General features: G+C 36.5%; 1 long non-coding RNA gene across 1 annotated transcript in view; it reads right to left on the bottom strand.

The window, feature by feature from the left end:
* Nucleotides 1–11,971: 11,971 nt before the first annotated feature.
* LOC144581513 (uncharacterized) overlaps nucleotides 11,972–23,133 on the bottom strand; it is a 37,628-nt gene continuing 26,466 nt past the window's right edge. The window contains exon 3 of the long non-coding RNA XR_013532404.1: nucleotides 11,972–14,295. This is a non-coding gene — a long non-coding RNA (uncharacterized LOC144581513). The remainder of the gene's footprint in view (nucleotides 14,296–23,133) is intronic.

The raw sequence follows: 23,133 nt of genomic DNA on the forward strand, positions 1-23,133 counted from the left end.
TGCATATTTTCTTCTAACTACAGTCTTTTGAGCATCACTTTCAAAGACAGTTGATACATTCTTAAAATCATTGTCTAGGTTTCTTAGAGCAAAATATCAGTGAAGTCACTGCTTAAATGCTATTCTCATTCTGAAAACTTAGAGTTCTTTATCTATGGGCAGAATCTCAGATGCCATCTTCCCTAGTCACAAACAGTAGTACTAACAGAGAGCTTATAGATGAATTGGTTTGAATCTATTGCTACTGCTATTTACAAAAACAGCAAAATCCCAGCAATTGTGACTTTGCCAGTACACCATTATTAGCATCATCTTGGTGCCAGATGCAGCAGAAAGAAAATCAGCAAGTGCATTAGTGAAATGCGTGAGATATTGTACTCCCGAAGATAGTCCTGTCCTTATTAAACCACTCATAACTTTACCATACAAAAGATGATATACTGTTGTTTCACCAATGCAACCTTTCCTCCTTTCTTTCAACACTCAAAACATTTCTTGTAATGGGTTGTGACTGATTAATGAGGTTCAGTGTCTCAAATTAGTTAAAAAATAAATCGACTAAAATACAAATGAATATTACTTTCAATGCAGCATTAATTATTACTTTCAATTTGCATTTTCTTTTAGTTCAAGGATATCAAATTATTTTCTTAATTCATTTGATTGCTAATCAAAAATAAATTGAGTGTCTTTTATGGACTAGGAACTTAAAATTTCTTGGAATTTAAAGATAAGTAAGATACCAAGTATACACTGAAGAACTTCATAATTTAGTGGTGGACTAACAGATAAAATAAATTTTAAAGTGAAAAGTTCTGTAAAAACCTGATATAATGAATGAAAGAAGAGAGATTCAGTTAGAACAAGTAGAAAATTATCAACAAACTGAGCAAGATTATATATATTCTCAAATCAGGGATTATTATCCAGAGATCCTTCTTATTACTCACAGAAACAGGAGTCATCACTGCAATAAAGTAAGCCGTAAAAAAATTGCAAATTACAGATAGATAAATGAGAGCTGCAGTCTGAGTAAGTAGCTACTTCCAGAGAGATTTGAAGTGATATGCCAAAAATGATAAGCTACAGGTGTCAATATTAAAACAACATATAACTCTTAATCGGGTCATCTGCCCCTTACATAATTTCTCTTTATGATCTGTGTAATATTACTACTCATATTTCTTGTGATGCAAGACATCAATAGGCAAGGCTGTCCTCTTATTGAAGCTTCCCTGTGGAGATATTCTATGCTAAAGCCTGTCATAGTTTCTTAACCTGAGAAAAATTACTAGAGTACCATCTTTGACCTCATAGCATTTTCAAGTATGGGTTACACAAACTTTAAACTTACTGCCTCAATCAGAGATTGATATGGTTTGACTCTTTGTCCCTTCTCAAATTGTAATCCCCATGTGTGTAGGGAGAGAAGTAATTGGATTCTGGGCTGGTTTCCCCCATGCTGTTCTCATGATAGTGAATGAATTCTCATGAGAGCTGATGAATTTATAAATAGTAGTTTTTCTTGCACTCTCACAAGCTCAGTCTCTTGCCTGTGGCCATGTAAGACATGCCTGCTTCCCTTTCTGCCATGATTGTAAGTTTCCTGAGGTCTCTCAAGCCATGTGGGACTGTGAGTCAGTAAAATCTCTTTCCTTTGTAAGTTACCCAGTCTCGGGCAGTTTTTTATAGCAGTATGAAAATGGACTAATATAGACATTGTCTAAGAAATACTGGACTGTTTCTTTGTGTGTATGAGACAGTCTTGCTCTGTCACCCAGGCTGGAGGACAGTGGTGTGATCTTGGCTCACTGCAACGTCCACCACCCGGGTTCAAGCAATTCTCCTGCCTCAGCCTCCAAAGTAGCTGAGATTACAGGCAGGCACCACCATGCCCAGCTATTTTTGTATTTTTAGCAGAATCAGGGTTTCACCATGTTGGCCAGGCTGGTCCCAAACTCCTGACCTCAGGTGATGGGCCCACCTCAACCTCCCAGAATGCTGAGATTACAGTTGTGAGCCACCATGCCCAGCCCAGAAATAGTGGCTTTAAAACATAGTGAGCATGTTCTTACTTTCTTCTGTGTTTTCCCTACCTAGCTCTGGGCAGAAACCTTATAAACACAATAAATTTGTACAGTACCCGAATAAATGGATTGGCTACAATTTTTGTGAGGTAACTTGAATGAAGAGCTTAGTCCTCATACCTTCCAAATTTGTTTGACTTGGCACTTTAATGCTTGGAATTTCTCACTGCCAATCATTCAGATATTCCTATTAAGGAGACTGGGGAGGGTAGTGATGTCTATGGATGAGAGTCAAGACAGTATAAAGGGTAAATCGGAAAAATAGTTCCCAGTATGTTATGGACATACAGCAAAGAGAAACATGGACATTCTTCTGTTTAGTAAAATTTTGCCGTTCCTCAAATTCACATAAAGCACATACTAGTTTGTTTGAGGGAAAGGCGAGAACACGGAGGAGAGAAGGAAGTACTTCAGAGTACAGTAGAGCACTGTAAAATGCAAGTTAAAGTGGGTAAGTATATTAATGTAAAATGTAATAATATTGTGATAGCGAATATTTTAAGCAAAATATACTTTTCTGGCATTGCTTCCAACAGGCTGTGCATACAGTGATCCACTGGCATGTGGGAACAATATATTATTATTTCTATTTTCATTAATTCTTTAAAGAAAAAAATAATTCAAGCTTTATTAATTGGTATAATGTGAACTACAATGGCATTCTCACCCAATATATACATCTTCAGAGGGTATTCTGAAAGCCTGGCATTAACAATTCTAGTGAATTAAGGATGAACACTAGTTATCCGATACTCCTCTCATGAGTTTGGGGGGCTCTGTAACTTATTTGACTTATAATATATAACATAAATGGCGCTTGTCCAGTCTCTGGGGCAGCTTCCACTTCCTGGCTCTTGGTACATCCCTCAGGGAGCCCTGAGGCTCCATGTAAGAAATCCCACTATCCTGGGACCACTGCTAGTGGAGAAAACACATGCTGGTGCTCTGGACATTGCCATCTGACCCAAGTCTTCCAATTATTCCAGATAAGAAACCAAACATGTAAAGAAATTTATCTTGGACTGTACAGGTGAATCTGTTCACCAGCCTAGTACCATTGAGTGACCTCAGTCAACACCACATGAAGCAACAGAATTGCTCAGCCAAGCCCGCCTTGGAATTCTCCTGATTCATAAAAACATTAAGACATAATACCACGGTTGTTTTTTGAAGGCACTAGGTTTTAGGATAATTTGTGATTCAGCAATAGATAAGCTTTCTTTCTGACAATAGTGCTTTCCTTCTCTCTTTTGAATTCAGGACATGGTGACATCATGCTGCTTGCCTATAACCACATAGCTTTGTAGATTACATTATCTAATTTCAAGTAAATTAAACATGAGATGGGCAAAAATAAATTAACTGTGATGCAGGGCAGTTCTTGGCTTCACCCAGGAAGGAATTCAAAAGTGAGCCAAGGGTGGAAGAAAACGGCTTTATCGAGGCAGTGGCGGTGTTACCGCTCTGTGGCTGCTCTTACAGAGCAGGGCTACCCCACAGGCAGAGTGCTGAGAGTAGTAGCACAAGGTCAGTTCTGCGGTCATATTTACACCCACTGTTAATGCCGATTAAGGGGCAGAGTATTCAGAATTAGCTAGAAAATGGGGAGGAGGAGTAACTTCTGAGTGTTACCAGTAACAATGATAAACTGTTATAATGCTGGTGAGCATGTCTTTTGGAGAGGTGCTTTCGAGGGGCCCCTTACCAGTTTCTGCCAGTCTTCAATCCAGTCCAGGGTCAAGTCCCGCCTGCCTCTTACCTCAACTAGAAATCATGGATTGAAGTTGATACTAATAGTGTCAGTAAATGCAAACAACAATAGAGTGACTCTAGACAAAGCATCTGCAGCTTCACGCATCCAAGGGGCAAGATGGCTACATGAGTCATGCAAAGTGAAAATCGCTGCTTTGAAGTGCAGAGTCCTTCCAAGCTCTGATTCTAACATTCTTGTTTGGATTTCCTATTAGTTAATACATCGCTTTATTGGGTTTAGCAGCCTCTCTTTATTTCTTTCACATTTATAGCCCAGAATTTGCCTTAGCTTTGGTTCTGCTGTTCCTTCTGGGTGCTTCCTCTTACTGCACTTTTTCTCAGCTCTATTCTCTTGGACCCATGAGCAAGTTCTCTACCAATTCTATGGCTAGACCAGACACCTGGGACGCTGAACAAGCAGGATGCTGTACTCCAGGAATCTGGGAGTGTCCCTGGGATATTACAATTTCTGAATTTTATCTTTGCAAATTGCTATACCTCCAGGATGTTAGGCACCCAGGATGCACTACCCTTTGGATGGCATATATACCTCAAGGAGGCTGTACTCCCAGGATGTTGTAGTCTCGGGTTGCTGTGGCCCTAGGATTCTGTAACCCCAAGAAAGCTGCACTCTATGTTTCAGAGCCTTAGACTCACATTATCTGAATAGCAGATTAGGAAAAATACATAGATTATTCAATTTGAAGAAAATATATAATAAGCTTTGGGGATAATCAGGGAGGAATACCTGATACCTTTTGTGAATCATGAAGGCCACATAAGTTCCAAAGCAAAGATGTTGAGGAAGGAATGTTCTGGGCAGAGGAATCAGCAGGAGAAAGTGAGTAGAGGCAGGACTGTGTGTTTTCCGCTGACAAGTCCGAGTTATTTTCCCTGGCTGGTACAGCTTGTTTAGGGAAACTGAAAAGAAAAGCCTGGATACGTAGACTGATACTGAAGCCTGAATGCCCCTAAAACCCCATCTAAACAGTTTGCATAGACAATGGAGAAATATTGATGGTATTCAATAAAAAAGCAGAATGATTAAACGATGATGTTATGCATGTGCCCTTTCTACCTCTGAAAGGGCATGCAGTTTAGACTTGAAAGCAGAGAATTTCACTGTGAGTAAATCATGTAGCCACCTCCCCTTTTGTTTTTCATATTTTCCCATCCTTCAAAAAGTGCCATCAGGCTTATGTTTATTTTCAATTCATTAAAACTAATTTTATTTTGAGCATTTCTTTAGGGTTCATTGTATACAGTTAATTGCACCCCTTGATCTGGGGTCACTCATCGCTGTAAGCAAACTTTCAGGCTAGATTCAGGAAATAGTGAGAGAAAAAGTAGACATCTGCTTAGCCTGTTACCTAAGTCCAAACAGTCTGGCAAACATCATGGCAACAAATGTCAGAATTATATCCACTTAATGCTCACGTTCGTTTTGAGGATTTCTCAAATCTTGCTTGGGAAAACTGAAAAAAATAGGTAGTAGCATAAATAAGACTTTTCACACCAGAAAGGTAGAGAAGAACAAAAGGAGTCATTGAAGAAAGGTCAAAAAGCTTCTATAATCACTTAATGAACACTTCATAGTTGGCCAATATGCTGCCAGGCAGCAGTAAAAGTAGACTAAAATCCCTAAACGTTGACTATTTCTTTTTGGTTGCTATAGGCAACTAAATGTTGAGCACAGAACTTCTAGTTCCTGGCCACTCACCCTGTGATGCCCTTATTATAAGTCCTTAATGTGCATGAGCGTATACACATACATTTCCTCTTCTTTTACAGTAAACAATCCATGTTAAAAAGTTAACCTTCCAGATAAGTGAAAATATCCAGATACTGTTTATTATTATTGCTTTCTTTCCAGGGCAGGATCCGTGAATTAGTCTCGGATACTCAGAGTTTTCTGATAGTCTGGCTCATTCAAACTGTACACATAAGTTTCAGAGAATGGTTTTGATCTCACTTCAAAGCTAAACTTTGACCATCTCCTTCGAGCCTTTGATTTGCTTTAGGAGACTAAGTTCTTACTTTATGAGTTTATTTACAATAGCCCAAGGATTGCTCTTAAAAATGGTCAGAATCCTACCATCAGAAGTTGCTCAATCATTGTTCTGCACGCCTCCCAGAAAAGGTTGTTGATAAAATTCAGGCCTATTAGCTGCAGCCATTGAGGCTTATGAACCCCCGTGAGACACAAAACCGTGATCTCAGAGATATAATAAGCAGCACTTCTGACCCTTTGTCTCCCTCTTGAAATCTTTGTCTTCAGAATGATTTAATAGATATCACCAGTTTGGGCTCTCAGAAAGCAAGCAGTATAACTAACTCTTTTTGCACCATGACCTTTTTAGTTGGTACACACATTTACTACCAACCAGGGTCTATAAAAATAGTGAGATGTGGTCCTTTTCATCAAGCAACAAACTTAAGGAGCAGCAGAAGTGCCAAAAGAAAGAAAGAAAGCTCATAGAATGAAGGCTGTTTTAGCCCTCCTGGCTAGCTCTAGTCATGTGACCAATGAAAGACACCCCAAATAAATATAACACCTATGTAAAAACAGTACCCTTGCTATAAAAATACAGCCCCAAGAGAAGTTCCCTAGCCTCCAGACTTCCATCTAGATTGGTATCCACATGTTAAACTCCAAATGGAAATCCTGAAACCATCCCTGGTTAGTGCTTCAAATATTCTAATATCTTCAGACAACTAAAATAAGTAATATATATTAAAAACCTATCTTATTTATGTTATTTCCCCTAATTATTATATGGACTCTTTGAGATGTATATTACTATTTCAATTTTATAGAAAATAAAGCCTTGAATGAAGAAGTTTATGTAGTAAGATCTAAGCCATGGTGCTAATAAATGGCAAGACCAAGATTTGAATGCTGCACACTTCCGTGTACAAAACAGAGTTCCCTACTCTCATCCACATACATAAAAGCATCGTTATTAGTAATCAGTAGCTGCCACATCTCCCTGTCACTAATCATTGCATTAGGTCATAGCTTAGCAGAAGACATATATTCTAGGTTTGAGGAATGTGGAATAAATCATACTTGATTCCAGGATTGCCTTCTCCTATGTCTTTCTTGCAAATTTCCAACTCCTAAAGATTCCCTGGCTGCTGATGCTTACCTGGACTCTTACTTCCCATTTTGTTCTGCTTTTCTCTGTACCTCTGATAATTTTTGAAATTAAAAATGTTTGATTTTCAAACATTTTTAGATTTTAAAACACTTTCAGTGTTTGATTTATCCATAGTCAATCCTTGCCCTTTTTCCCCATGGCAAGAAATAGTCCACACCATCAATATTCTATCAATCTCAGTTGCTCCATTTACCTTCAGTGAATTCAGAGAGTGAGGGGCTACCGGGAACAAGCCTCGCTTCTTCCCTCTTACCTCGCCTACCTCCCAAAATATCTGTAGTTAGTCATCCTTACCTCTGGAACTCAAGAGAAGTTAAACTTTATTCATTTTACAATGAACCTCATAGATTTTTGCTCTCAATCCAACTCATGAAAGAATTATTTATTATCCATTTATTAAATATTCAGCTTCTTTCCCTTGAGAAGCTTTGTTGTCATCCCAGTATCTGTCATCCCAGATTAGGATCACTTCATTTACAACTGCTAACTCAGAAAAGGCCTGGAGTTCCACTCTACCTTCTTGGATTAATACTTCCCTAGGAAGGAGGTTGGGTGTGGGGGGACCATCTCTTACTCTCACCCTTTTCCTTAGCTCATTTCTGGGTTTAAAGTTTGTACCTATTCAGTACAAGACCATATATTAACTGTAGATCATGTCAGCTTTTTCGGAGAAATATTTTCTTAGTATATGGCCTCCCATTGCCGAACAAACAAAGTTCAACTGCCTTAATATAGTATAATTAGTTAAATAGTTTCAATCCATTGAAGTTAACAACATTAAATGATTTTATTTCCTCCAGCAACTGTCTTTGCTTTTGCTATATTGACTCTCCTTCCTTGCTGGGTTATAATCATATAAGACTGTGGACTAGAGTCCAAAGTCTTTATATAATTATAATCATATAAAGACTTATCACTGAAAATAAATAAAATCCATACTAATTTGAAAGAAATGAATAGAACCACCATTGTTCATAATCATAGACAATATGATTATCTACACATAAATCTCTGTGAAATATATTTTTAAAAAGCTTCTACAACTAATAATAAATTTAGTAGGTCGAAAGGTACAAATCAGTATACAAATCATTGCATGTACTCTTTGAGATGGGTATTACATAATTTGCTAAAAATCAAGTACTTAGGAATAAATCTTAAAATACAGGGTACAGCATCTGTATGGTAAAAGCTAAAAAAAAATACTGATTTTTAGAAAAGAAGACTTGAATAAATGTATAAATACACTGTGTTCATAGATTGGAAGATCTAATGTTGTTAAGATGTCACTTCTCAAATTAATCTATAAATTTAATGCAGTATCAGTAAAAGCCTCAGCAAAATTTTTTCTTGTTATCAAAAAGCTTGACTGTAAAATTTACCAGGAAAGGCAAAGGAATTAGAATCGTCAGTGCAATTTTGCAAATAACAATTAGAAGACTCACACTACCTGATTCCTAGACATACTAGAAAGCTACCATCATTGAGACAGTCTGATATTAGTGAAAAGATAGACACAGAAAAATGGACTAGAATATAGAATCTAGAAATATTCCCACTTGGCAGTAAGAAAAAAAAAACTAATAAAGGAGTGCACAAAGCATTTAAGTAGACACTTCAAAAAGATACTTGCATAATTAATAAGCACATGGAAAGATGCCCAATAATATTAGTCATAAGGGAAATGCAAAATAAAAACAGAACCAGAAACAAATATGCACCTATTTGAATGGCTAAAATAATTTTTTAAAAGCCGTGATAATACCACATTTTGGTGAGAATGCAGAACAAGGAGCTCTCCTGCATTGCTAGTAGGAATGAAAAATGAGTTGGCCATTTTGGAAAACAATTGAGTAGTTTCTTATAAAGTTAATCATAAACTTATCCTATGACCCTTTAATCCCACCCCTAGTTACTTATCCAAAATAAATGAAAATTCATGTTCACAGAAACCTGTACATGAAGGCCTGTGGCTGTTTTTTTTAGTAATTAGTCAATATTGGGGGAAAATCTAGTAAATTAATTTTTGGTAAAGGTAGAAATGCAATTCAACAGAGAAAAGATAGTCTTTTCAACGAATGGTGCTGAAACAATTGAACACACAAATGAAAAGAAAAAGAGAGCAGTTAGAGAGAAAGGAGAGAGAGAGGGAAAGAAAGTGTATGTTAATTCACACACTCTGCAGATTTAGCATCCCTTACTCCAAATGCTTGGGATGAGAAATGTTTCAGATTTTGGATGTTTTTGGATTTTGGAATAACCGAGTATACACAATAGGACAGCTTGGGTTCTTGAGGACAGAACCCAAATTTAAACACAAAATTTACTTATGTTTTGTATACAACTTATATACATTGCCTGAAGATAATTTTATATTGTATTTTTAATAATTTTGTGCATGAACGTTTTGGCTGCGACCTGTTACATGAAGTCAGATGTGGAATATTCTACTTGTGACATTATATTGTTTAAGAAGTTTCAAATTTGGGAGCATTTTGAGTTTGGACTTTCAGATTAGGGATGTGCAGCCTGTACAACATTAAATCATACTGGATTGTAAACTAAATGCAAAACCTAAAATTATAAAAAAAATTTAGAGAAAATATTCATCTTTTCTACACAGAGTTCTTACATATCCCTTCAAAGTATAATCCATAAAATTAAATTTTGATAAATAATAAAATTACAAACTTTTAATCTGTGAAAGACACTGTTAAGAGAAGAAAAAAGATAAACACAGACTGAAAGACAATGTTAATGCAAATTACATCTGTGAACAAAAGACTTGTATCTAGAAAATATAAGCATTATTTAAACTCAGCAATAAAAAAAATCCCAACCTAATAAAGAAATGGGCAAAACATTTAAGTATACACTTCAGCAAACAAGATACGTAAATAATTAATAAGCACATGGAAAGATTCCCGACAATATTAGTCATAAGGGAAATGCAAAATAAAAACAGAATGAAATATGCTAAACACCTACTTGAATAGCTAAAATAAAATTTTTAAAAACTGATAACACCAAGTTTTGCTCCAGTTTGGAGCAACTGGATTTCTCCTGCAGTGCTGGTAGGAATGCAAAATCATTTGGCCACTTTGTAAAACAATTCAGTAGCTTCTTATAAAGTTAATCAAACACCTTATGACCCTTTAATCCCACCCCTGGTTCTTGCCCAAAGTAAGTGGAAGTTATGTTCACAGAAAAGCTGTACATGAATGCTTATAGCAGTTTTAAAATAATTGCTAAATACTGGAAAAAATCCAAATGTCTTGTACTAAGTGAAAGGAGCCAAATTCAAATGGCTGTGTGTCATATTCTCTTATTTATATAACATTCTGGAAAAGGCAAAACTATAGGAACAGAGAAAAAAATCAGTGGTTGCCAAGGTGGAAAGATGGGGGACAGAATTTGATTACCAAAGGGAAGCAGAGGGAATGACTTGTGTGGTTATAAACTTTATGCATTTGTCAAAGATTATAGAACTATATACAAAAAGGCATAGAGATTAATATATGCTAATAAAAAATTAAATACCCTAAAAATACCCCTGAGTTCACAGCTCCATATCTGGTAATCAACAAAAATTCACTAAGGATTAAAAGATGCTAGCTAAATAGTAAATACAGTAACACAGTCTTGTTCTACAAAGGTATTCTTGAGTTCCCCACAATTATTATAAAAGTACAAAAAGAAATACAGTTCAGAAAAATGAGTGACTACAATGAACCAAGAAGATGCTATTCTTTTATTATAGATAAAAGAGATACAGAAATGCTAGGTAATTTCTATCTACATGCAGAGTGATTTGGTTAGACAAAAATTGCACAGTTAAGAAATATTTTGTCGTGTGAAAATCATCAACTATGACTTTAGCTGTTTTAAATTGAACTTGACTTGTCAAAATAGTCATTCTAGCTTGTAGACCCCATAGCCTGAACTTATGTACAAATTTTCTAACTTCACCTTGCTCTATGCTTTTTCCACTAGTACAGTCTACTGTAACTTCAATGCTGGAAAATGTATGTGGTGATGAATTCTGTCCTGAGTTTTATTTTCTACTTAAGATAATACTAAGCAACTAGCATGAATATGCTACACGAATTAGTGTTAGTGATTAACTCAGCAATGTGTCTGAACTGACAGGCAAGTCTGAGTTCCCCACGTGATCCTGGAAAGAGCTCTCATTTTGTGAGAGGTGAGTGTGTCATCACTTACCATAGTTCTCATTGCTAGTGCCAACATTTGCTTTAATTTCAACAGAAAGTTTAGTCATTTTGTTGTTGTCAGTAAACCCAATAGTTAACAATGCATAAAAAATAAATAAAATTTTGGAGAAACCAATTAAGCAATAAACTTATTTATACTGGGTAGTATAAATTGTACATGCTTTTAACTTTTGGGGGATCCTAAAGTCCACATACACATTGAAACAGAGACGTTACAAATTCCAATAATGAATCTTCGGAAGTTGTTTGTCAATCTAATTTGTAGTTAATTTATGTTTAGTCTTTTGCCAAGTGCTAAGTTATATAGATATAGACAAAATGAGGAACAATCTGCCTATAAAAAAAACTTTATAAAATGATTTCCATATGACATTTCATTCATTTTGTCCCTCAAAGAATGCTTAAAAGCTTACATATTCTATCCAAATTTATAACTGATTAAAATATAAACAAAAGCTGAATGAAAAGAATCATTTATACTCTCTATTGAGAAAAAAGTCAATTATAGAATTGATGAGCATATAGGATATTTTAGAAAATATATTTAAGATAAATAAGATAAAGTTGTGTTATTTAGTTATATGAATTTGCATAGAAATAGTTGTTAAAATAATTTTAACTATTGTGCTAAAAGAAAAAGTTTTATTTAATAATATGTAAGTTAAAATAATCAGGTCATGATCTTTTAAAAATATTTTGTGAGTAAGACCATTTAATTTTTCCCACATTAACGCATTGTTCACTAGTTCAAAAATATTAAATCAAATAAATCCTGGTTGGAAGTTTTAATAATAGCAGTTTAAAACAGATCTATTTCATTTGTTTGTATGTAGGTTTGGTTTGGTTTTAGTTCATAGGAGATCAAATCATTTGGTTTCAAAGGTTGATTTTCATGTGCTTATTCATTTTGGTTATTGACTCTAATTCAGGTCTTCAGAAACATCTTGATACTCTCTTTTTTATTTGTTAAAGACAATATATTATCTCATCTTTTATCCACTTTATAGCAATATTGCACAAAAGTTTAATTCATAGAAAATCTCTAAGGATATATGACAACCCCTATTGAAAACTCCTAATTAATAACAGCATGTTGAAGGTTCTGGGGAGTCCTAAAACAAAGACTTATTTACATTTTTAGTAAGCCCTACATTAAAGATTTTTGTATCAGGTTTGGTGTTGAACAGCATATGCCTAAACCTCCAACTATGGGGAGCATAACTGAGCAAGGACCCCAGAGCCTGGCTCCCAAATCCATAACTGCTTTAGAACAGAAGCCACGTTTTTCACAGACTGTTCCTGGCCAGTGCCTGTGCATAACAGGAATGCTGTAGCACTCGTTCTTGGACAACATAGTGCTGTTGATGGACAGCTTTGGCTTGAGGATTCCTCAAGGGCCTCGTAAAATCTTCCTTAGACTGCACAGAAGTCTAAAATCCATGCACCCACCCTTCTCTCCATCTCTTCTTCACCCAGGCCAATCTTGCATCTCTGTCTGACGGTTCTTCCAGACTTCTCTGGCTCCCTCCCATTTTATCTTACTTGGGCAGTTTCTGTGTAATATAATCCCTGTACATTTAACCCATCTCAGAATCTACATCTTGGAGGAAATGGAAGACCAAGTACTTATAACACTTACATGACCATGAAATATTTTAAAATGTGAGCCTAGGCTTGGGTTTTGATGGGCTAGTGTGGCACATGGGCACAAATCATAAATGAATGCCAGCTAAAGTATATCCCCTTTACATGTAGCCATGAAAGACAATAGAGAGAAAAAAAACTTCCAAAGGAAGGAGCTGAAAGCCATGTATACCTTGTTATTTACTTTGTGCTGAAGTGGCCTGAAGTGAGTATACCTATAGATTCTTGGACAACAGCCACTGGCCTGTCCATCTGAACAGGAACCTTGAAGGAAATGTCCTAGAAGATGAGACACAAGGAAGTCTCAGGTAGAGTCAAGTCATGTACATGTGAAAATAGACACAAAGCATGAAGATATTTGTCTCACATGTTCATCCATCACGGAAGAAATATACAGGTAAGTTGACAGTTGACTTTAACTACCTCCATCATTGGCCACTCCAGAACAGGCATAATAGTCACATGAATGGAAAGACCACAGTGGCTGATAAGGTTTTAACTTGCCCTAAGACCCCGCCAGGTACTACTGCATCTAAATGTTCAAATATTCAGCAGTGGAACCATACACAGAGTTTCTGATACAGAACATTTTCTTCAGCAGCCCAGCCAGCTACTTGTTAGCAGGTTGACTACATCAAGCCCCTTATCTCCCAGGGATGCAGAAACTTTTTCAAACAATGGATTCCAGATCTAATAGCTTGCTCAAGGTATTTTGACATTTTATTGGAGGAGTTATCATCAGCATCCTGTTCTTCCATTCTTGCCCTTTTTTGGGTTGTCAATGTTAAGCAGCATCCGTGGGAGCTGTCCATTTATTTTATAATAGAGACCAATACTTTATTAACCATCTTCACAAGTTCCTTTGGATCAAATCTTCTTTGTCATTCATCCCACATTAATGGTCTTTATGGTCACTGCTTCCTCCTGGATTCTGGCAGTGGGTTACCCCACCTGGCCTCATTACTTCATGGCTGCATCTTCATAGATAATCACTCAGTTTTGTGATTGCCCATCTGTCCTACCATCAGTCATGTTTGCAGAGAAGAGTCACTACTGAACTTAGTGATGCCAGTGCCCTTCTTATAAGCATATTCCCGATGGCTTTGTGTCTCTCTTGTTTCTCCTATTGAACACGGTTATCTGTAGGGTATTCTGGTTTCACATAAATATCCATTCCAACATGCACATTGGAACATTCCTTCAGCCTCTTTATTACTTCCTCTGCTGTCTGCCAAAACAACTCAGGCACTTCTACAGCTGAATTGTGACAATCATTTAATCCCGAATTTTAAGTCATCTCAGCAGAAAAATTGTCCTCTGAAGTCCTAGCCAGGGTGTTAAATCCTGTGTCTTGAGAAAGCGACCACAAGCCATTGAGGTTCATCCCACATTAATGCTCATTATGGTCACTGCTGCCTCCTGGATTGTGAAGGAGATTAAGAAGAAATAATGGTTAGCTGGATGGATCTTAGATTACAGTGAAATTATACAGACATTTAGCAAGGCTGATGAGTGTTCTGAGCTCAAGCAGTCTGTCAGAGGAGTCTGGTGTCGGAGTCTTATGTCTCCCAGGAAAGAGCACCTTTAGTATTCCTGCCAAGCTTAGCCATTGGCTGAGAGAAGCTCATGGAGGCATGTCTTCTGCACAAATGCACTGACGGATTTCCAAGTGCAGCAATTGGGGCCTTACTTAATTAAACTCTGTGCACTCTTAGACTCGAGAGGTGTATTTTTAAGGCCTCCAAACATTCCTATCATAAAATTTATGAAGTTGTCATTGACCTAAAACTTGAGAAGCAGATTATATCTGTCTGTAAAGAAAATACGCTTTCGCATTTGAAGGAATAAACGTAAGATATAGACAAGAAGGGAATAACACCTCTACAGAGGAAAACAATGCTTCTTGTTTGTTTGTTTTACAAGTAAGTGTGTAAATGAGTAATAATTACCTATTTCTGCGCTCAGTGTTTAAGCTTCCCTTTTTTATCCATGCCTCCATTCCTCAAGTTCCTGTTTTTTTGTGGCCCTCAAAGATCTTCCAAATCATGCATTCTATAAACACAGATTTTTACTAATGTCACTTTCTTTCAAGCGGATGTAATTTTTAGGCATTGTGCAACATGCCAGGCATAGAAAATAGTAAAATACAGTAAGCAATTAGGAGTGATGGACATTAACTTTATTTCTTATATGTCATTTAATTGTAATTCTAAATAAATTTAGTTTTTAATACTGGATGGTTTAAACAACCAGCTTACAAAACTCCTGAAAATGTTGCAGTTAGCTCTTTCAAGCTAGTATGGGCCTGCTCCAGCAAATTATTGCTTATAAGCCTTCTAAATCCTTATTCCCTGGTTTCTTACACTGAAAATATTTGCTGTTAACATAACATCTGTGTGGTGGTTCCAGGTTGAATTGTACCCACTTCCAGAATTCCCAGGTTGAAGCCCTAATCCTTCAGTACCTTAGAACATGACTGTAGCTGGAAATAGGAACTTCAAAGATGTAATTAAACAGAAAATGAGGTCATATGGGTGGGCCCTAATTCAACATGACTGATGTCCTTACAAGAAGAGAAAGAGATAGTAGGTATGTGTATGCACAGAGAAAAGTCTACTTGAGGACCCAAAGTGAAGACGACTGTATGCAAACTAATGAGAATGACTTCAGGAGAAACCTAACCTGCTGGCCCTTGAACTTAGACTTCCAAACTCCAGATTGGTGATTAAAAAAACTGCTGTCGTTTAAGCCACCCAGTTTCGTATTTTGTTATGGCAGCCCTAGCAGGCTGATAGGAAGGGAGATTATCTGATCTTTCTCTGCTGTATTATAACCTTGAGTTTGACAGTGGCTTTCAAGGACGTTGAGACAAATCAGAACCTTTCAAGGAGCTTTTGAATTAATTACTTATGAATACTACACAACCTTCTCGTACATGGTGCTACAAATTTCCCAAAGATGACCTTGAAACTATAACTAAAAATAAAAGTACTGGAACTTGCTTTATTTTCTATCTCCCTTTGTTTCTGGCATGACTGAGTTCAGAATGCTAATCTCTCGTTATGTTTAGACAGCCAAAGGTATTATAGCTTAGGCTGGGTTTCCCAAAAATGATACTCAACTCCCTCTGCAATATCCAGGAACCCACTTTTATTTATTTGAACAAACCTATGTGTTTAAGTAATAAAATATTCACTGGGTTTGTGCGTTTTTCTGAGCCTTTGACTCACTCTCACTATTGTGACTGATCATTTTAATGCTGATGCTTTAGTATTACTAATTATTTTAATGTTGCTATTTTAGTATTACTTTAATTGCTTCATTTCTATAACCAGTGGTTGCAATGTATGAAGGTCATTTCTTTTAAAATAAAACCAGCCCCTCTAAGACAATAAAAGTTTTACTTTGGCTCAAATAGTGTCCTTCTATAAATAGAAGTGGTACTTTTCCTGACTGTCTTATGAATGTATTTTATGACAGTATATTCAATAACTATAACCTCTTTTGGTTAGGTTATTATACGGCCAATACTTGAAATTTGTTTTTTAAGAAAACACTTTAAATAAATTAACACAACCTCATAAAATCTAATACCTCTCTCCAACTAGAGGAAGAAGGTTAGCATGACCACTGAAGAAATAATGGAAATTATTCACAATTTAATTAGGTTCAATGTGTTCCTACTCTGTTCATTTTCAAGTTGTGACTAGCATGAGATGAACTGGAAAACAAAATCTCCAAAAAGAGATTTAAGGGTGGCTGTAATTACTAACTTGTGTGATGAATCTTCATTAGCATCATCACTAAATTAAACATATAAGTGATTTTTTTTAATTTTTTTATTATACTTGAAGTTCTAGGGTACATGTGTAGAATGTGTAGGTTTGTTATACACATGCCATGGTGGTTTGCTGCATCCATCACCCTGTCATCCACATTAGGTATTTCTCCTAATGCTATCCCTCCCCATCCCCCCACCCACTGCCCCTAACCCTCCACCTCCCAAAAGGCCCCAAAAGATAAAGGAAAACAGAAGAACAGATTCAAAGTCAGTATGAGCAGTAGCCCAAATCTCAAAATATGAAATAGTGTATATGGGCTCCTTCCCTTTTATCTCTTGCTTCTTTAATTCCTTTTAGGTCCCTTTCCTTTTGCAAAGAATTGTTTTCTTATGACATATCTTGTTTGCAGAGTGTAGGTTTCCACGCAGGAACACCCATCTGGAACAAGACTGGGATATATTCAGAATCTTTTCTAAATAATACCTCCCATCAAAAGTTATCTTCTTCGTTCAGCATGGTGATGTTCTTTTTGTTAATGCATTAGTAAAAACTGGTTTAAGTATTTGACATTATCTCTATGAGATAAGATATTGCCTAAATACCAAATTTAAGCAAAGGTTTAGAAGACCAATTCATTATTAGAAATACTATTAAAGAATAATCTAGTTCTGCAATGGCCTAAGTAGAACAGAGAATTATATATATTTTAGAGATTCTTGAAGGTCACTCTCCCCACCCAACCATCATAAGTCCCTTTGAATAGTCACCCCAGTACTTTTGTTATCTCCCGTGTTTTACCTGATAACTAGTGACTAGTAGTAAGAGAGGAACCATGCAGGATGGAAATAACACGTTAATTAGGTCTTACCATAAGGTCAAATGACACTCAACATTCTTTAAATTCTAAAGTAAGAAAATAAATACATATTTATAGTATTAGTCTGATTCCATTATTTTCCTGTGCTAACAACAATCATAAAGACATGATACCTAAGCACAACAAAAGTCATCTGTTGTTAAACTAACATATCAAGAGCAGAATGGGTAGGGCCTGGTGCTTCATAGTCACTCAGAGATCCAGGTGGATGTATGTTTCACAGCCTTTTAGCTGCATCTTGTAGAATATGTGGTCCTCTTTGTTGCAGCACAAGAAATTATACAAGGGCTTTATGCTATTTCAGCAAAGAAGTTGCATACATCACCTTCCCTCATAACCTATTGGTCAGAACTAGTCACACGGCCCTGCCTAATTATAGGCAGGTGGAAAATTGAAATCCAGCCATGTCTCTAGAAGGAGAGAAAAACTGGATATCGGTAAATGTGAAAATTTTCTATCAATAATTCATCTTATCAGACTCCCTAGTAAAATAATAATATATTGGTAACTTTAAGCCATGTATAAGCAATTTATCATATCTAAAAAAAGTTGTACATATATGAAGTCCCTTTCTAAAATGAACATATCCAATAATAGACATCCAAGTGGGTGTTGTGCCTCTGCAAAAATAATATGTGAGTCACAACTCAAGGGACTTTTTGGAAAATCCTCTTGAAAAATTATTTTCAGATTTGTTATATATCCATATATAGCTTCTAGTTCATACTATTTCAGAATTATCTATTGATTAGAGGTGGAATTATTTACTTGATAACTATGCTTGAAACTTGACTCCAATATTTTTTATTTTTTTATTCTTTGTTTTATACTTTAAGTTCTGGGGTACATGTGCAGAACATGCAGGTTTGCTACATAGGTATACAAGTGTCATGGTGGTTTGCTGCATCATCCATCACCCCTTCATCTACATTAGGTATCTCTCCTAATGCTATCCCTCCCCAATCCCCCCACACCCTGTTATCCCTCCCCTAGTCCCCTACCCACTGACAGGTCTCCGTGTGTGATGCTCCCTTCTCTGTGTCTATGTGTTCTCATTGTTCAACTCCCACTTTTGAGTAAGAACATGCAGTGTTTGGTTTTCTGTTCTTGTGTCAGTTTGATGAGAATGATGGTTTCCAGCTTCATCCATGTCCCTGCAAAGGTTATAAACTCATCCATTTTTATGGCTGCACAGTGTTCCATGATGTATAGGTGCCACATTTTCTTTATCCAGTCTATCTTTGATGGGCATTTGAGTGGGTTCCAAGTCTTTACTATTGTGAGTAGTGTCACCATAAACATACATGTGCATGTGTCTTTATGATAGAATGGTTTGCAGTCCTATGGGTATATACCCAGTAATAGGATTGCTAGGTCAAATGGTATTTCTAGTTTTAGATCCTTGAAGGATCACCACAGTCTTCCACAATGGTTGAACTAATTTAGACTCCCATCAATAGTGTAAAAGTATTCCTATTTCTTCAGATCCTCTCCAGAATTTGTTGTCTCCTGATTTCTTAATGATTGCCATTCTAACTGGCATGTGATGGTATCTCAATGTGATTTTGATTTGCATTTCTCTAATGACCAGTGATAATGAGGTTTTTTTTTTATGTTTGTTGGCTGCATAAGTGTCTTTTTTTGAGAAGTGTCTATTCATATCCTTTGCCCACTTTTTGATTGGGTTGCCAAAATCTGGCAGAGACACAAGTAAAAAAGAATACCTCAGGCCAATATCCATGATGAACATTGATGCAAAAATCCTTAATAAAATCCTGCAAACCAAATCCAACAGCACATCAAAAAGCTTAATGGATCACAACCAAGTCGGCTTCATCCCAGGGATGCAAGGCTGGTTCAACGTCCACAAATCTATAAATGTAATCCATCACATAAACAGAACCAAAGACAAAAACCACATGATTATCTCAATAGATGCAGAAAAATTCTTTGACAAAATTCAACAGCTCTTTATGCTAAAAACTCTCAATAAACTAGGTATCAATGGAATAGACATCAAAATAATAAAATCTGTTTATGAAAAACACACGGCCAATATCAAACGGAATGGGCAAAAACTTGAAGCATTTCCTTTGAAAACTGGCACAAGACAAGGATGCCCTCTCTTACTACTCCTATCCAACATACTGGAAATTCTGGCCAGGCCAATCAGGCAAGAAAAAGAAATAAAGGGTATTCAATTAGGAAAAGAGGAAGCCAAATTGTCTCTATTTGCAGATGACATGATTGTATATTTAGAAGATCCCATCATATCAGCCCAAAATCTCCTTAAGCTGATAAGCAACTTTAGCAAAGACTCAGGATACAAAATCAATGTGCAAAAATCACAAGCATTCCTATACACCAGTAATAGAAAAACAGTGAGTCAAATCATGAGTGGACTCCCATTCACAATTGCTGCAAAGAGAATAAAATATCTAGGAATACAACTAACAAGGGATGTGAAGGACCTCTTCAAGAACTACAAACCATTGCTCAAAGAAATAAGAGAGGACACAAACAGACGGAAAAACATTCCATGCTCATGGTTAGGAAGAATCAATATCGTGAAAATGGCCATTCTGCCCAAAGTAATTTTTACATTCAATGCTATCCATATCAAGCTACCATTGTCTTTCTTCACAGAATTGGGAGAAAAAAATATCATGAACTTCATATGGAATGAAAAAAGAGCCCTCATAGCCAAGACAATCCTAAGGAAAAAAAAAAAGTTGGAGACATCACGCTACCTGACTTCAAACTATACTACAAGGCTGCAGTAATCAAAACAGCACAGTACTAGTACCAAAACAGAGATACAGACGAATGGAACAGAACAGAGGCCTCGGAGGCAACGTCACACATCTACAACCATGTGATCTTTGACAAACCTGGCTAAAACAAGCAATGAGGAAAGGATTCCCTATTCAATAAATAGTGTTGGGAAAACTGACGAGCCATAAGCAGAAAGCTGAAACTGGACCCCTTCCTTATACCTTACACAAAAATTAACTCTGATGGATTAAGGATTTAAACATAAGACCTAACAACATAAAACCCCTAGAAGAAAACCTAGGCAATACCATTCAGGACATAGGCATGGGAAAGGACTTCATGACTAAAACACCAAAAGCAATGGCAACAAAAGCCAAAATAGACAAATGTAATCTAATTAAACTAAAGAGCTTCTGCGCAGCAAAAGAAACTATCATTAGAGTGAACTGGCAACCAACAGACTGGAAAAACATTTTTGCAATCTATCCATCTGACAAAAGGCTAATATCCAGAATCTACAAAGAACTTAAACAAATGTATGAGAGTCTAAATTTTATACGTATTGCATTTCTGTCTTGAAAAATATGCACAGGCTCTGAAGAAAATTCAAACAAGTAAATTTTCAAGAACATGATAACAATTTGATCATATAAATGTGTAGTTAGTTTCTTATAATGCCTATCTGAAGGGATAATGCATTTAAAAGTACAATGTTAGGTCCAACTTTTAATTTAGAGCTTCTGTTATTTTCTTAACTTCACAACAGTAGTTATGTTAAAAGTTAGTGCAGGAAGATATTCAGAATGTCAGTACAATTTGAAATCCCACACACAACTCAGCTATGAATATAGGTTGATAATAAGTCAAGCTGATTGGCACTGCACATCTTTCTATTCTGCATGGGCAGCAGTTTTTTTCTACCTGTAACATTTGTAATAAAAACAAAGCTATTGAAAAAGCCAGGAATGAAACATGGGAATTTTCAATTCCTCATCCCCTCAAAAAATGGCAGGGAGGGAAAACAAAGCATGATAATGAACTGATTCACATTCCCGCCAACTGAGTTTTTGTAAAACACAAAGGCCAGCTAAAGGCAAAAGATGAGTCTATAAGGAGAGAGTAGACTGTATTCTCTGCTCACATTTCTCACAGGGGATTTGTAATTCTTGTAGGTCCTATTTTTTTTCCAAATGTTTTGGTTTTCCATACTGATGAGAGATTTTCAAGACAAGCTGTGCAATCAATGTCAACTCTGTTCTTATCCCCTATGTAATTTTATTCCTCAGCAGCCTGTTCCCCAGATTTAGTTACTACAACCAAGAAAACAATGCAACAGCCAAGAACCTGCACAGCTAACGTCCCATTAAACAGTGATCATATAACATAGCCCAGCCATTCTCATTTCCTTTTAAAAATATTTATGATTGCTGGGCCACATAACCTTTCCAGATAAATCCATTATTTTAGGAATGCAAGTTAAACTTTTAAACTGGTATAAAGAGCCTTAAGGATAAGGATACAGCATAGTAAGATCCTGCTTTAGAAATCTAGCTAGTGAGCTCTCGGGGATCAGATCATCTTTATATGGGCGAGTGTCACACTCTGAGCAACTAGTTTTTGACACAGGCCTCCCAGTGTTATTAGTACATGTACCATGTGGCATGAGAGGTATTTCTTGTGCATGCCCTCGAAATCTGGCAAATGCAAATGTCTCTGCAACCATGGTAAGAGTTGTTACTGGGATTTCTCTGACAGGAAAGTTTTGGATCTTTTTGATAGTTATTCAAGGATATTCAGTGAGTTCACAAAAGATATCCTGAGAAATCAGAATGTCTGTGGAGATTCCACAGAGAAAGTATCTGATTCAGTCATAAATCCCTGGAGACCCCAAGACATTTTGATAACAAGCATTTGGATATTTAAGAGAGATTAGTGCTATACTTGAAGAAGAGACAATATTAAACACAAAGTGCTTCATCAGAAAGATACTGCCAAGAGGGTTTTCACAATTCTTTTTTTCTCACTTGCTTTTATCCAAACAAACGTTGTGAGACTGCCTCTGTGTTGCTACAGCCTGAGAATTAATGATTCTTATTTAGGGGTGTGAGGATCAGCTTTATATATCAACCTGGCTAGGCTATAGTCCTGTTAGTCAAACACTAACATAGGTGTTGCTATGAAAATAATTTGCATATGTGATTAAACTGTAATTAATTGACCTTAGTAAGGAGGATTATTCCGTGTAATCTGGGTGGATCTGCTTTAATCAGTTGGACAGCCTTGAGTAGAACTGAGGCTTTCCTAAAAAAGAAGAAATTCCACTTCTGGGAAACAGCTTTACTTGGTATCTGAAAGTTCCACCCTGCCCTTCCTGATAGCCGCCCTGTGGAGTTTGAACTTAGCCTCCAACGTCTTAATATGTGTTTCCTACTGGTTCTGTTTCTCTGGTGAAACACTAGCTGAATACAAGAAGTAACATATGCTGGATCCTTTATACTAGTATTTCAAATATGCCTTGGACTCCTCAGGGGGGAGAAAAAAAAAAACTTCCCTCTACAAACTAGGGCAGAGTGCATTGGTAGAAGTTTCTGCTTGTAATCTTTCACAAAATTACTATTTGTGGACTGATCAGCTACATAGAAAAGTCAGACATTAGCATGCTTACTCTGATTGCATAATGCTGGCTATAAACAATAGGACAAAAACCATCTTTTTTAACTAGTCAAGGCATTCTTATCTCAGCCAATCCTTTTTTAAAACGTGAAGGACACTGTTGTTTTAGGTGTGACATGTTTGCCTTTTTTTTTGGCTTTAGAAATCTAG

The sequence above is a fragment of the Callithrix jacchus genome, chromosome 2 (genome assembly GCF_049354715.1).
Source record: "Callithrix jacchus isolate 240 chromosome 2, calJac240_pri, whole genome shotgun sequence".
NCBI lineage: Eukaryota > Metazoa > Chordata > Mammalia > Primates > Cebidae > Callithrix > Callithrix jacchus.